This window comes from Phyllobates terribilis, unplaced genomic scaffold (assembly GCF_046119375.1).
Source record: "Phyllobates terribilis strain yellow unplaced genomic scaffold, ASM4611937v1 Scaffold_28__1_contigs__length_16237799, whole genome shotgun sequence".
In the NCBI taxonomy this organism is placed as follows: Eukaryota; Metazoa; Chordata; class Amphibia; order Anura; family Dendrobatidae; genus Phyllobates; species Phyllobates terribilis.
This window is the reverse complement of record NW_027362788.1, coordinates 3,864,030-3,877,085: the sequence shown is the minus strand read 5'-3', so window position 1 is coordinate 3,877,085 and position 13,056 is coordinate 3,864,030.

The following is a 13,056-nucleotide window of genomic DNA, read 5'->3' as shown; positions in this document are numbered from 1 at the left end:
AGACAATATCAATGCCCCTTAGAAGAGTAGTGGAGGTTACAGTGGAATAAAAAGACAATATCCATGCCCCTTGGCAGAGCTGAGGAGTTCACAGTGGTTTAACCAGAAGGTTTTAAGGCAGCGTGGAATAGACGTGGAGGTCACAGTAGCTAAACAAGACGGTTTTAATGATTCTTGGAAGAGAGATGGAGGTCGCAGTGGATTAAAAAGACAAAATCAATGCCCCTTGGAAGAGTGGTGGAGGTTACAGTGGAATTAAAAAACAAAATCAATGCCCCTTGGAAGAGTGGTGGAGGTTACAGTGGAATAAAAAGACAATATCAATGCCTCTTGCAAAAGCTGTGGAGTTCAGAGTGGTTTAAATTGACGGTTTTAATGCCCCTTGGAAGAGACGTGGAGGTCATACTAGCTTAATAAGATGTTTTTAATGCCTCTTGGAAGAGTGGTGGAGGTCACAGTGGTTTAAAAAGACAATATCACTGCCCCTTGGAAGAGTGGTGGAGGTTACAGTCGAATAAAAAAACAATATCAATGCCTCTTGGAAGAGCTGTGGAGTACAGAGTGGTTTAACAAGACGGTTTAATGCCCCTTGGAAGAGACGTGGAGGTCACAGTGGATTAAAAAGACAATATCAATGCCCCTTAGTAGTGTGGTGGAGTTCGCAGTGTAATAAAAAGACAATATCAATTCCCCTTGGAAGAGATGTGGAGGTCGCACTGAAATAAAAAGACAATATCAATGCCTCGTGGAAGAGACTTGGAGGTCACAGTACCTTAACAAGATGGTTTTAATGCCACTTGGCAGAGAGGTGGAGGTCACAGTGGAATAAAAAGACAATATCAATGCCCCTTAGAAGAGTAGTGGAGGTTACAGTGGAATAAAAAGACAATATCCATGCCCCTTGGCAGAGCTGAGGAGTTCACAGTGGTTTAACCAGAAGGTTTTAAGGCACCGTGGAATAGACGTGGAGGTCACAGTAGCTAAACAAGACGGTTTTAATGATTCTTGGAAGAGTGATGGAGGTCGCAGTGGATTAAAAAGACAAAATCAATGCCCCTTGGAAGAGTGGTGGAGGTTACAGTGGAATAAAAAGACAATATCAATGACCCTTGGAAGAGTGGTGGAGGTTGCAGTGGAATAAAAAGACAATATTAATGCCCCTTGGAAGAGTGGTGGAGGTCGCGGTAAAATAAAAAGACAAAATCAATTCCCCTTGGAAGAGTGGTGGAGGTTACAGTGGAATAAAAAGACAATATCAATGCCTCTTGGAAGAGCTGTGGAGTTCAGAGTGTTTTAACCAGACTGTTTTAATGCCCCTTGGAAGAGATGTGGAGGTCGCAGAAGCTTATCAAAACTGTTTTAATGCCCCTTGGAAGAGTTGTGGAGGTCTCAGTGGAATAAAAAGACAATATCAATGCCTCGTGGAAGAGACTTGGAGGTCACAGGAACTTAACAAGATGGTTTTAATGCCCCTTGGAAGAGAGGTGGAGGTCGCAGTGGAATAAAAAGAAAATATCAATGCCCCTTGGAAGAGTGGTGGAGGTTACAGTGGAATAAAAAGACAATATTAATGATCCTTGGAAGAGTGGTGGAGGTCGCAGTGGAATTAAAAGACAATATTAATGCCCCTTGGAAGAGTGGTGGAGGTTACAGTGGAATAAAAAGACAATATAAATGCCCCTTGGAAGAGCTGTGGAGTTCACAGTGATTTAACCAGAAGGTTTTAAGGCACCGTGGAATAGACGTGGAGGTCACAGTAGCTTAACAAGATGGTTTTAATGCTTCTTGGAAGAGAGATGGAAGTCGCAGTGGATTAAAAAGACAAAATCAATGCCCCTTGGAAGAGTGGTGGAGGTTACAGTGGAATAAAAAGACAATATCAATGCCTTTTGAAGAGCTGTGGAGTTCAGAGTGGTTTAAATTGACGGGTTTTAATGCCCCTTGGAAGAGACGTGGAGGTCACAGTAGCTTAACAAGATGGTTTTAATGGCCCTTGGAAGAGTGGTGGAGGTCGCAGTGGATTAAAAAGACATTATCGATACCCACTGGAAGAGTGGTGGAGGTCGCAGTGGAATAAAAAGAAAATATCAATGCCCCTTAGAAGAGTGGGGGAGGTTACAGTGGAAAAAAAAGACAATATCAATATTCCTTGGAAGAGGGGTGAAGGTCGTAGTGGAATAAAAAGACAATATCAATGCCCCTTGGAAGAGTGGTGGAGGTCGCAGTGGAATAAAAAGACAATATCAATGCCCCGTGGAAGGGACGTGGAGGTCACAGTAGCTTAACAAGACGGTTTTAATGACCCTTGGAAGAGTGGTGGAAGTCGCAGTGGATTGAAAAGACTATCAAATCCCCTTGTAAGATTGGTGGAGGTCGCATTGGAAAAAAAAGACAATATCAATGCCCCTTGGAAGAGTGGTGGAGGTTACAGTTGAAAAAAAAGACAATATCAATGCCTCTTGGAAGAGCTGTGGTTTAACCATGCGGCTTAAGGCCTCTAGGAAGAGACGTGAAGGTCACAGAAGCTTATCAAGACTGTTGTAAAGCCCCTTGGAGGAGTGGTAGACGTCGCAGTGGAGTAAAAAGACAAAGTCAATGCCCCTTGGAAGAGTGGTGGAGGTTACAGTGGAATAAAAAGACAATATCAATGCCCCTTGGAAGAGTGGAGGAGGTTACAGTGGAATAAAAATACAATATCAATGTCACTTGGAAGAATGGTGGAGGTTACAGTGGAATAAAAAGACAATATCAATGCCCCTTGGAAGAGTGGTGGAGGTTCCAATTAAATAAAAAGACAATATCAATGCACTTGGAAGAGTGCAGAAGGTTACAATGGAATAAAAAGACATTGTCAATGCCCCATGGAAGAGCTGTGGAGCTCAGAGAGGTTTAACTTGAAGGTTTTAATGCCCTTTGGAAGAGCCGTGGAGTACAGAGTGGTTTAACCAAATGGTTTTAGTGCCCCTTGGAAGAGACGTGGAGGTCACAGTAGCTTAACAAGACGGTTTTAATACCCCTTGGAAGAGTGGTGGAGGTCGCAGTTGATTAAAAAGACAATATCAATGAACCTTGGAAGGGTGGTGGAGGATGCAGTGGAATAAAAAGACAATATCAATGCCCCTTGGAATAGTGGTGGAGGTCACAGTGGAATAAAAAGACAATAACAATGCCTTGTGAAAGAGACGTGGAGGTCACAGTAGGTTAACAGACTGTTTAATGCCCCTTGGCAGAGTGGTGGAGGTCGCAGTGGAATAAAAAGACAATAACAATGCCCTGTGGAAAAGACGTGGAGGTCACAGTAGCTAAACAAGACTGTTTTAATGCCCCTTGGCAGAGTGGTGGAGGTCGCAATGGAATAAAAAGACAATAACAATACCCTGTGGAAAAGACGTGGAGGTCGCAGTGGAATAAAAAGACAATATCAATGCCCCTTGGAAGAGTGGTGGAGGTCGCAGTGGAAAACAGAGACAATATCAATGCCCCTTGGAAGAGTGGTGGAGGTTACAGTCGAATAAAAAGACAATATCAATGCCTCTTGGAAGAGCTGTGGAGTACTGAGTGGTTTAACCAGACGGTTTAATGCAACTTGGAAGAGACGAGGAGGTCACAGTAGCTTATCAAGACTGTTTTAATGCCCCTTGGAAGAGTGGTGGAGGTCGCAGTGGATTAAAAAGACAATGTCAATGCCCCTTAGAAGAGTGGTGGAGGTCGCAGTGGAATAAAAAGACAATATCAATTCCCATTGGAAGAGATGTGGAGGTCGCATTTGAATAAAAAGACAATATCAATGCCCCTTGGAAGAGCGGTGGTGATTACAGTGGAATAAAATGACAATATCAATGACACTGGAAGAGTGATGGAGGTCGCAGTGGAATAAAAATTCAATATTAATGCCCCTTGGAAGAGTGGTGGAGGTCGCAGTAAAATAAAAAGACTATATCAATGCCCCTTGGAAGGGTGGTGGAGTTTACAGAGGAATAAAAAGACAATATCAGTGCACCTTGGAAGAGCTGTGGAGTTCACAGTGGTTTAACCAGAAGGTTTTAAGGCACCGTGGAATAGACGTGGAGGTCACAGTAGCTAAACAAAACGGTTTTAATGCTTCTTGCAAGAGTGATGGAGGTCGCAGTGGATTTAAAAGACAATATCAATGCCCCTTGGAAGAGTGGTGAAGGTAACAGTGGAATAAAAAGACAATATCAATGCCTCTTGCAAGAGCTGTGGAGTTCAGAGTGGTTTAAATTGACGGTTTTAATGCCCCTTGGAAGAGACGTGGAGGTCATAGTAGCTTAATAAGATGTTTTTAATGCCTCTTGGAAGAGTGGTGGAGGTCACAGTGGTTTAAAAAGACAATATCACTGCCCCTTGGAAAAGTGGTGGAGGTTACAGTCGAATAAAAAAACAATATCAATGCCTCTTGGAAGAGCTGTGGAGTACAGAGTGGTTTAACAAGACGGTTTAATGCCCCTTGGAAGAGACGTGGAGGTCACAGTGGATTAAAAAGACAATATCAATGCCCCCTAGTAGTGTGGTGGAGTTCGCAGTGGAATAAAAAGACAATATCAATTCCCCTTGGAAGAGATGTGGAGGTCGCACTGAAATAAAAAGACAATATCAATGCCTCGTAGAAGAGACTTGGAGGTCACAGTACCTTAACAAGATGGTTTTAATGCCCCTTGGCAGAGAGGTGGAGGTCGCAGTGGAATAAAAAGACAATATCCATGCCCCTTGGCAGAGCTGAGGAGTTCACAGAGGTTTAACCAGAAGGTTTTAAGGCACCGTGGAATAGACGTGGAGGTCACAGTAGCTAAACAAGACGGTTTTAATGATTCTTGGAAGAGTGATGGAGGTTGCAGTGGATTAAAAAGACAAAATCAATGCCCCTTGGAAGAGTGGTGGAGGTTACAGTGGAATTAAAAAACAATATCAATGCCCCTTCGAAGAGTAGTGGAGGTTACAGTGGAATAAAAAGACAATATCAATTACCCTTGGAAGAGTGGTGGAGGTTGCAGTGGAATAAAAAGACAATATTAATGCCCCTTGGAAGAGTGGTGGAGGTCACAGTAAAATAAAAAGACAAAATCAATTCCCCTTGGAAGAGTGGTGGAGGTTACAGTGGAATAAAAAGACAATATCAATGACCCTTGGAAGAGTGGTGGAGGTCGCAGTGGAATAAAAAGACAATATTAATGCCCCTTGGAAGAGTGGTGGAGGTCACAGTAAAATAAAAAGACAAAATCAATTCCCCTTAGAAGAGTGGTGGAGGTCGCAGTGGAATAATAAGACAATATCAATTCCACTTGTAAGAGTTGTGGAGGTCGCAGTGGAATAAAAAGACAATATCAATGCCTCGTGGAAGAGACTTGGAGGTCACAGGAACTTAACAAGATGGTTTTAATACCCCTTGGAAGAGAGGTGGAGGTCGCAGTGGAATAAAAAGAAAATATCAATGCCCCTTGGAAGAGTGGTGGAGGTTACAGTGGAATAAAAAGACAATATTAATGACCCTTGGAAGAGTGGTGGAGGTCGCAGTGGAATAAAAAGACAATATTAAGGCCCCTTGGAAGAGTGGTGGAGGTCGTAGTAAAACAAAAAGACAATATTAATGCCCCTTGGAACAGTGGTGGAGGTTACAGTGGAATAAAAAGACAATATAAATGCCCCTTGGAAGAGCTGTGGAGTTCACAGTGATTTAACCAGAAGGTTTTAAGGTACTGTGGAATAGACGTGGAGGTCACAGTAGCTAAACAAGATGGTTTTAATGCTTCTTGGAAGAGAGATGGAGGTCGCAGTGGATTAAAAAGACAAAATCAATGCCCCTTGGAAGAGTGGTGGAGGTTACAGTGGAATTAAAAGACAATATCAATGCCTTTTGAAGAGCTGTGGAGTTCAGAGTGGTTTAAATTGACGGTTTTAATGCCCCTTGGAAGAGACGTGGAGGTCACAGTAGCTTAACAAGATGGTTTTAATGGCCCTTGGAAGAGTGGTGGAGGTCGCAGTGGATTAAAATGACATTATCGATGCCCATTGGAAGAGTGGTGGAGGTCGCAGTGGAATAAAAAGAAAATATCAATGCCCCTTAGAAGAGTGGTGGAGGTTACAGTGGAAAAAAAAGACAATATCAATATTCCTTGGAAGAGGGTTGAAGGTCGTAGTGGAATAAAAAGACAATATCAATGCCCCTTGGAAGAGTGGTGGAGGTCGCAGTGGAATAAAAAGACAATATCAATGCCCCGTGGAAGGGACGTGGAGGTCACAGTAGCTTAACAAGACGGTTTTAATGCCCCTTGGAAGAGTGGTGGAGGTCGCAGTGGAAAAAAAAGACAATATCAATGCCCCTTGGAAGAGTGGTGGAGGTTACAGTTGAAAAAAAAGACAATATCAATGCCTCTTGGAAGAGCTGTGGAGTTCAGAGTGGTTTAACCATGCGGTTTAAGGCCCCTTGGAAGAGACGTGAAGGTTACAGAAGCTTATCAAGACTGTTTTAAAGCCCCTTGGAGGAGTGGTAGACATCGCAGTGGAGTAAAAAGACAAAGTCAATGCCCCTTGGAAGAGTGGTGGAGGTTACAGTGGAATAAAAAGACAATATCAATGCCCCTTGGAAGAGTGGAGGAGGTTACAGTGGAATAAAAATACAATATCAATGTCCCTTGGAAGAATGGTGGAGGTTACAGTGGAATAAAAAGACAATATCAATGCCCCTTGGAAGAGTGGTGGAGGTTCCAATTAAATAAAAAGACAATATCAATACACTTGGAAGAGTGCAGAAGGTTACAATGGAATAAAAAGACATTGTCAATGCCCCATGGAAGAGCTGTGGAGCTCAGAGCGGTTTAACTAGAAGGTTTTAATGCCCCTTGGAAGAGCCGTGGAGTACAGAGTGGTTTAACCAAATGGTTTTAGTGCCCCTTGGAAGAGACGTGGAGGTCACAGTAGCTTAACAAGACGGTTTTAATGCCCCTTGGAAGAGTGGTGGAGGTCGCAGTGGATTAAAAAGACAATATCAATGAACCTTGGAAGGGTGGTGGAGGATGCAGTGGAATAAAAAGACAATATCAATGCCCCTTGGAATAATGGTGGAGGTCGCAGTGGAATAAAAAGACAATAACAATGCCCTGTGAAAGAGACGTGGAGGTCACAGTAGGTTAACAGACTGTTTTAATGCCCCTTGGCAGAGTGGTGGAGGTCGTAGTGGAATAAAAAGACAATAACAATTCCCTGTAGAAAAGACGTGGAGGTCACAGTAGCTAAACAAGACTGTTTTAACGCCCCTTGGCAGAGTGGTGGAGGTCGCAATGGAATAAAAAGACAATAACAATGCCCTGTGGAAGAGACGTGGATATCGCAGTGGAATAAAAAGACAATATCAATGCCCCTTGGAATAGTGGTGGAGGTCGCAGTGGAATAAAAAGACAATAACAATGCCCTGTGAAAGAGACGTGGAGGTCACAGTAGGTTAACAGACTGTTTTAATGCCCCTTGGCAGAGTGGTGGAGGTCGCAGTGGAATAAAAAGACAATAACAATGCCCTGTGGAAAAGACGTGGAGGTCACAGTAGCTAAACAAGACTGTTTTAATGACCCTTGGCAGAGTGGTGGAGGTCGCAATGGAATAAAAAGACAATAACAATGCCCTGTGGAAGAGACGTGGAGGTCGCAGTGGAATAAAAAGACAATATCAATGCCCCTTGGAAGAGTGGTGGAGGTCGCAGTGGAAAACAGAGACAATATCAATGCCCCTTGGAAGAGTGGTGGAGGTTACAGTCGAATAAAAAGACAATATCAATGCCTCTTGGAAGAGCTGTGGAGTACTGAGTGGTTTAACCAGACGGTTTAATGCCCCTTGGAAGAGACGAGGAGGTCACAGTAGCTTATCAAGACTGTTTTAATGCCCCTTGGAAGAGTGGTGGAGGTCACAGTGGATTAAAAAGACAATATCAATGCCCCTTAGAAGAGTGGTGGAGGTCGCAGTGGAATAAAAAGACAATATCAATTCCAATTGTAAGAGATGTGGAGGTCGCATTTGAATAAAAAGACAATATCAATGCCCCTTGGAAGAGCGGTGGTGGTTACAGTGGAATAAAAAGACAATATCAATGACACTGGAAGAGTGATGGAGGTCGCAGTGGAATAAAAATTCTATATTAATGCCCCTTGGAAGAGTGGTGGAGCTCGCAGTAAAATCAAAAGACTATATCAATGCCCCTTGGAAGAGTGGTGGAGTTTACAGAGGAATAAAAAGACAATATCATTGCCCCTTGGAAGAGCTGTGGAGTTCACAGTGGTTTTACCAGAAGGTTTTAAGGCACCGTGGAATAGACGTGGAGGTCACAGTAGCTAAACGAAACGGTTTTAATGCTTCTTGCAAGAGTGATGGAGGTCGCAGTGGATTTAAAAGACAATATCAATGCCCCTTTGAAGAGTGGTGGAGGTTACAGTGGAATAAAAAGACAATATCAATGACTCTTGCAAGAGCTGTGGAGTTCAGAGTGGTTTAAATTGACGGTTTTAATGCCCCTTGGAAGAGACGTGGAGGTTATAGTAGCTTAATAAGATGTTTTTGATGCCTCTTGGAAGAGTGGTGGAGGTCACAGTGGTTTAAAAAGACAATATCACTGCCCCTTAGAAGAGTGGTGGAGGTTACATTGGAATAAAAAGACAATATCAATGCCCCGTGGAATTGACGTGGAGGTCAAAGTAGCTTAACAACACGGTTTTAATGGCCCTTGGAAGAGTGGTGGAGGTCGCAGTTGATTAAAAAGACAATATAATTGAACCTTAGAAGAGTGGTGGAGGTCGCAGTGCAATAAAAAAACAATATCAATGTCCCTTGGAAGAGTGGTGGAGGTAACAGTGGATTAAAAAGTCAATATCAATGCCCCTTGGAAGAGCAGTGGAGTTCAGAGTATTTAAACCAGACGGTTTTAATGCCCATTGGAAATGACGTGGAGGTCACAGTAGCTTAAAAAGACGTTTTTAACGCCCTTTGGAAAAGTGCTGGAGGTCGCAGTGGATTAAAAATACAATATCAATGCCCCTTGGAAGAGTGGTGGAGGTGGCAGTGGAATAAAAAGACAATATCACTGCCCCTTGGAAGAGTGGTGGAGTTTACAGTGGAATAAAAAGACAATTTCAATGCCCAGCGAAAGAGACGTGGATGTCACAGTAGCTTAACAAGACGGTTTTAATGTCCCTTGGAAGAGAGGTGAAAGTCGCAGTGGAATAAAAAGACAATATCAATGCCCCTTGGAAAAGTGCTGGAGGTTACAGTGGATTAAAAAACAATATCAAAGCCCCTTACAAGAGCTGTGGAGTCGAGAGTGGTTTAAATTGACGGTTTTAATGCCCCTTGGAAGAGACGTGGAGGTCACGGTAGCTTAACAAGACTGTTTTAATGCCCCTTGAAAGAGTGGTGGAGGTCGAAGTGCATTAAAAAGACAATGGCAATGCTCCTTGAAGGAGTCGCTGAAGTCTCAGTGGAATAAAAAGATCATATCAATGCACCTTGGAAGAGTGTTGGAGGTTCCAGTGGAATAAAAAGACAATATCAATGCCCTGTGGAAGAGACATGGAGGTCACAGTAGCTTAACAAGACGGTTTTAATGCCCCTTGGAAAAGTGGTGGAGGTCGCAGTGGAATAAAAAGACAATATCAATGCCCCTTGGAAGAGTGGTGGAGGATACAGTGGAATAAAAAGACAATATCAATGCCCCTTGGTAGATCTGAGGAGTTCAGGTTGGTTTAACCATATGGTTTTAATGCCCCATGGAAGAGACGTGGAGGTCACAGTAGCTTAACAAGACGGTTTTAATGCCACATGGAGGAGTGGTGGAGGTTGCAGTGGATTAAAAAGACAATATCAATACCCCGAGGAAGAGTGGTGGAGGTCGCAGTGGAATAAAAAGACAATATCAATGCCCCGTGGAAGAGACGTGGAGGTCACAGTAGCTTAACAAGATGGTTTTAATGCCCTTTGGAGGAGTGGTGGAGGTCGCAGTGGATTAAAAAGACAATATCAATGCCCTTTGGAAGAGTGGTGGAGGTCGCAGTGGATTAAAAATACAATATCAATGCCCCTAGGTAGAGTGGTAAAGGTTACAGTGGAATTTAAAGACAATATCAATGCCCCGTGGAAGAGATGTGGAGGTCACTGTAGCATCACAAGACAGTTTTAATGCCCCTTGGAAGAATGGTGGAGGTCGAAGTGGAATAAAAAGACAATGTCAATGCCCCTTGTAAGAGTGGTGGAGGTTAGAGTGGAATAAAAAGACAATACCAATGCCCCTTGGAAGAGCTGTGGAGTTCAGAGTGGTTTAACCAGATGGTTTCAATGCCCATTGGAAGTGACGTGGAGGTCACAGTAGCTTAAAAAGACGTTTTTAATGCCCCTTGGAAAAGTAGTTGAGGAAGCAGTGGATTGAAAAGACAATATCAATGCTCCTTGGAAGAGTGGTGGAGGTGACAGTGGAATAAAAAGACAATATCAATGCCCCTTGGAATAATGATGGAGGTCACAGTGGAATAAAAAGACAATGTCAATGCGCCTTAAAAGAGTGGTGGAGGTTAGAGTGGAATAAAAAGACAATACCAATGCCCCTTGGAAGAGCTGTGGAGTTCAGAGTGGTTTAACCAGATGGTTTTATTGCCCCTTGGAAGAGACATGGAGGTCACAGTAGATTAACAAGAAAGTTTTAATGCCCCTTGGAAAAGTGGTGGGGGTCACAGTGGATTAAAAAGACAATATCAATGCCCCGTGAAAGACACGATGAGGTCACAGTAGCTTAACAAGACAGTTTTAATGCCCCTTGAAAGAGTGGTGGAGGTTACAGTGAAATAAAAAGACAATATCAATGCCTCTTCAAAGAGCTATGGAGTTCAGAGTGATTTAACCAGATGGTTTTAATGCCCCTTGGAAGAGTGGTGGAGGTCGCAGTTCATTAAAAAGACAATATCAATACCCCTTGGAAGAATGGTGGAGGTTACAGTGGAATAAAAAGACAATATCAATGCCTATTGGAAGAGCTGTGGAGTTCAGAGTCATTTAACCAGACGGTTTTAATGCCCCTTGGAAGAGATGTGGACATCACAGTAGCTTAACAAGACTGTTTTAATGCGTCTTGGAAGAGTGGTGGAGGTCGCAGTGGATTAAAAAGACAATATCAATGCTCCTTGAAAGAGAGCTGTAGCTTACAGTGGAGTAAAAAGTTATTATCAATGCCTCTTGCAAGAGCTGTGGAGTTCAGAGTGGTTTCAATTGACGGTTTTAATGCAGCTTGGAAGAGACGTGGAGGTCACAGTAGCTTGACAATACGGTTTTAATGCCCCTTGGAAGAGTGGTGGAGGTCGCAGTGGATTAAAAAGACAATATCAATGCCACTTGGAAGAGTGGTGAAGGTCCTAGTGGAATAAAAAGACAATATCAATGCCCCTTGGAAGAGTGGTGGAGGTTACAGTGGAATAAAAAGACAATATCAATGCCCCGTGAAAGAGACTCAGAGGTCACAGTAGCTTAACAAGACGGTGTTAATGCCCCTTGGGAGAGAGGTGCAAGTTGCAGTGGAATAAAAAGAAAATATCAATGCCCCTTGGAAGAGTGGTGGAGGTCGCAGTTTAATAAAAAGACAATATCAATGCCCCTTGGAAGAGTGGTGGAGGTTACAGTTGAATAAAAAGACAATATCAATGCCCCTTGGAACAGTGGTGGAGGTTACAGTTAAATAAAAAGACAATATCAATGCCCCGAGGAAGAGATGTGGAGGTCACAATAGCTTAACAAGACTGTATTAATGCCCCTTGGAAGAGTTGTGGAGGTCTCAGTGGATAAAAAGACAATATCAATGAGCCTTGGAAGAGTGGTGGAGGTCGCAGTGTAATAAAAAGACTAGAGATGAGCGTTGTTCAACTCAAACTGTTCGCCAATCTCAAATTCGAGCTGTTTTGGGCTGTGTTCGAGCCGTTCGGCGAATACGAACAATTTGAAAAAAATTTGGCTGTTCGAGGTTATGTTCCATAACTGTTCGTGCACCAAAATCATAACTGGATTTTTTCTCAGTAATGATGAAAATTAATGTTAATACGCAGTTTGAGTGTACAGTGGGGCGGGGGGAGGGGCAGGGGATGGATCTCTGCAGGAATAATGAAGATCTCCATTTTTTTTTCTCTTTCCCGCATTTACAGTGGGGAGGTGCAATCTGTCAGCCTATCAACAGCGCACACACAGAGCGAAGTGCTTTTTTTCACACAAGCAAGGGCATGTGTCATTGGCAGTGTATGTCACATGTCCTTGCCCTATAAGACCCAGCCATTTTCCCCGTCGCCACCATTTTCTCACTGCTGCAGCTGCGTGTTAGACGGCACCGCTGTTACTGTGTGCGCTATACCTTGTTAATTTCAAGCCAATTTTCGCACAAATCTACAGATAGCTTGGGAGTAGGGAAGAGTTGTGATTGCAGTCCTTTTAAGGACTAGGTTACAGCATTTCCTACAACTTTTATCAGGCAGGTCTGTGCTCTTAAATAGATAGGTTGTGGGAGTAAAGACTAATTGTAATTGCAGTCCTTTTCAGGACTAGGTTACATCAGTTCCTATCAGTTTTTGCCAGGCAGGTCTGTGCCAGTGCTGTGCAAGTTTTTTTCACAGCAATTGGCTAAATCTAGCAAAGCTAATCCTTTTTGGCCTATTGCAGAGTGTGTTAGTCAGTGGAGTAGCCTATCTGTGTTGCAAGATACACCACCTGGGTATAGAGTACCAATTTTTTTACTGCACCTAGTGAAGTAAAACCTTTTGGGCATAGCATCATTCTATTAGTCCATCTATACTGACCTTAATAAGGTTGCAAATTGAATATAATTTTTATCTGCATCTAGCTCTGAAAAAATATTTGGTCTTCAAGCAGTGTGTGGGACTTGTTCTATTAGTCCATCTATACTGACCTCCATCAGGTTGCAAATTCAAAATAATTTTAATCTGCATCTAGCTCTGAAAAAATATTTGGTCTTCAAGCAGTGTGTGGGACTTGTTATATTAGTCCATCTATACTGACCTCCATCAGGTTGCA